General features: G+C 40.0%; 1 pseudogene; it reads left to right on the top strand.

Annotated features, from left to right (window-relative positions):
• Positions 1-3,172: 3,172 nt before the first annotated feature.
• Positions 3,173-3,291, top strand: LOC112483241 (annotated as a pseudogene).
• Positions 3,292-3,696: the final 405 nt, after the last annotated feature.

Below are 3,696 nucleotides of genomic sequence, written 5' to 3'. Positions count from 1 at the left end.
GTGGTTCAATCTTCTTCTTTATCCACTCTGTTGATTCCCTCTAATATACTCTTCATCTCAGATAATGTATTCTTCATTTCTGACTGGTTCCCTTTTATAATTTCCATTTCAATTTTTATGTTTTCATCCCTTTGTTAAAGTTCTCACTGAGTTCATCTACACTTCACTTAATTTCATTGAACTTCTTTATAAACCAATGTTTTGAATTCTGCATCTGTTAGACGACTTGATTCCATTATATCTGGATCTCTGTTCTGTTCTCTCATATGGTTTCTGCTTCTTTGTCTTCCCATTTTGGCTGCCTTTCTGTGTCTGTTTCTATGTACTAAGCAAAGCTCCTATGTCTCCCAGTCTCATTAGCATGGCTTTGTGTAGTAGGTGTCCAGTGGCACAGTCCTGAGAGGGGTTTAGCTGCAGGCCAAGTTTAGCCCCAGCTTGTGCCCTTCCAAGACCACCTGTTAAGACTCAGCAAGCAATCTACAGATGCTGTTCTTATATTTGCTTCAAGAGGCCACATCAGAAACTGAGATCAGCTGCCACCAGTTTGAGCTGGAGGTGGCTTGGGTCGGCCCACAAGTTGGGGGAGGTGGAGTTTCAGGGAATCCTCTGGGCCAAGTGATCTCTGTTATCCAGTTTGATGAAATCTCAGCTATGGCAGTGCTGCGTCTGCATGCTGGGAGTCAGGAGGGCTTAACAAAGGAACAATGGATACAGCCAGCACTTCTGCCCAGTAGACTCACCTCTGGCCCTCCCTCTGACAACTCAGTGTTTCTCTGTGAGTTCCTGGTGCAGCCCAACTGACGTTGGTGCTCAGAGCGAGCAAGTCCATCACCACAAAAGTCCGGTTGCAGACACGGCCCCTTTAAGAGGACCTTTCACAGCTGCCGACTGCAGCTGCTGATAACTGTCCCACTCAGCCGCTGGGGACCAGGCAGCCTTGTGTCTTCACCTCTTTTACCCTTCTACCGTTGCAGATTAATTATTTCTCTCTCTAGATTGTAGTGCATCTGTTCAACTAGACCCCTCCCCACTCCCACCACCAGGCAACTCTACTTGCTGTTTGCTCCCTGTTTCCATCTCAACTTTGATGTGGTCGCAAGAGGGGATATATGAAGCTTTTATTATCTACGCTATTTTGCCCAGTTCTGTAGCCCACTCTTGTTGCAATGATTACTATAGAATAAGAGAAACAGAGACAATCTTGGCCATTCTTCAAGTAAATTAGTCTTTTTAGTAGATACAGCATTAAACGTATGAAGCTATGTTGTTATAGTAATTGCCTTTGTCTGCTCAGGATATTTTCCCAGCCTCAGTTCTTATAAAAATGAACATGTGACCCAGTCTGAGACCATCACAGCAACCCAACAGTACTAATGTAGGGAGGAGGCAAGGGAACTAAAATGTTAAATCAAGCCATATTCAGAGACTGCAATAAGCTGATCAGTCCTATAGCCAGACCTTGAGAAAACCTTCAGAACAAAGGAAAGTTGCTGCTGGGATTACTAACAAACCATTTCTCCATGCCGTTAAAGGAAAACAGAGTCTTTGAGTGGTGCTTTACACAAAATAAAATCATTCATTCCCTATGGCTAAAACCATGGGGAACATACTCTTATCTTTTCATACCATATGTCAATACTAACAAAGGAAAATGGGTAAACAAAGTCTTTAAACTGTAATTCACAGAAACTAAAGAATGATATATAAACTGAATTCCCCAGGGTCTCTCTCAGTGTCTTTACTCTATCTCTATCACTGTCTTTGTTCTTGTGTCTGTCCCCCTGAGTCACTCTCGGGCTCTCTTACTCTCTACTTCTGAGAGGAGACCACACTCAGTTTATGTAATATTATCCCTTCTCTAATAAACTTTCCTTTTGACTCTAACTTTGAATTGCATGTGAATTCTTTCTTGCTCAAAGAACACTCTCTCTCAATCCAGGCCCACTTGGGGGAAATTTGCCCTAGCCTGCATCATGTATGACCCCGATGATTGATTTAGTGATAAGAATGTCATCCTTGCATACAATCAGTCCTTCATCAGGATTTTTCTACTAGAGGTGGTGGTGGTGAAGTGTCTCTCTTACCTATAGTTAAGTAACTGCAGAGGATGTCAAAGAACTATAAAGACGTGACCCTAGGGGTTCCAAAGGCTATTTTCTCCACCAAGTAGAAAAGCCTGAGAGAAAGAAGCTAATATTCAAAGAAGTCAATGGAAGAGAGGGACAGGAGAAAAAGAGAAAGAGATAAAGAAAAGGGACCCATAGCACTGAGACCCTACTTTACAAAACTGAGATTCCTAGAACTAGCTGCCCTGTCCTTGCAGTTTCTTTCTTGATTCAGAGCATTACTCTATATACTTTTGATACATTCATTTCCTCCATATTCTTGCTGTAGTTGGATTTCTATCATTTGCAATCAAAATAAACCAGACTAACAGACAGATAACAACTTTATATGATCAAAATTATAGTGCAAAACTTTGTATTTTATAATGTATAAGATACATGTAGTACCTCCTTTGACCTTCACATCAGCTCTGTGAGCAAGGTAGGATAAATATTATTTCAGGTGTTCTTCCATACATTAGATGGCAAGCTTCATAAGGGAAAAATCTGTATCTTCCAATTTTATAATTACCCAATAACCAACTGTGTTTTAGAAATAATAAAACTGAGGCTCAGAGAATATGATTGACCTAGGGTATACGAATGGTAAGTGGCTGGTCAACAACTCATTCCCCTTGACATCCAGTATTTTCTGTTTTATGATAGGCCCTGTATTTGATATTGAAGACACAAAGGTAAACAAGATCCTTGCCCCTGCTCTCAAAGACTTCAGAGTCTAATGCAATGGTTCACAAGGATGAATTCTGATAAGCCCCATTTCAACCTGTTGAAATGACTGTCTGGTGGTAGGTTTGTGTTAACTATCTTTAAAAAGGGTCTCAAGTTAAACGTTGTTTATATATTTTATTATATTTTAATTTTTGTCAAATGATACAATAATTTCCTGGATAAAAATGATCCACTTCCATGGGAAATTTTCCACATCCCATGCAGTAGTAAAACCTGGCACATGATTGACTAGCTGTATTGCTGCACTCCATATCTCTACTTCATTAGTCTTCTTCAGAGATGACATATTATGGTACTTAAAAGATTGTGTTTTTTCAGTCTACAGCCATGCCACCCTGAACAAGCCTGATCCCGTCTGATCTTGGAAGCTAAGCAGGTTTGGGCCTGGTTAGTATTTGGATGAGAGACCACCTAGAAAGACCAGGTGCTGTAGGCATAAAAAATAAAAACTAAGGGATTGTAAGCTGACAAGGTCCTTGCAATCTGTGAGGTCAACCAAGGGTTGCCTCACCTAAAAAAAGAAAAAATGTGTTCTTGAGACAAATAGAGCTTGGTCAACTCATAGGTCTGCTACTTATGAACTCTACTAGTGCTAGAAAGTTTCACAATCTTTTTATGCTTTACTTATCTACAGTATGGGGAAAATAACAGTACTTATTTCACAGGATTAGATGTGAGGGCTAAATGTAGTTCACAGAATTAGATACCAGCAATGTAAAGCGCTTGACCTACATTTTGCAATGTAATACATTTTAAATTTTGTTTTTGTTTTTTCCTAACCCTAAATTAAAATAAGCTATAATAAGTACTGACAGGTGATTAAATAATCAAAGGAGTGTGA

This window comes from Pteropus alecto, unplaced genomic scaffold (assembly GCF_000325575.1).
Source record: "Pteropus alecto unplaced genomic scaffold, ASM32557v1 scaffold116, whole genome shotgun sequence".
Lineage (NCBI taxonomy): Eukaryota > Metazoa > Chordata > Mammalia > Chiroptera > Pteropodidae > Pteropus > Pteropus alecto.
The sequence above is the reverse complement of the archived record's forward strand: the minus strand, read 5'-3'. Positions and strand labels throughout refer to the sequence as shown.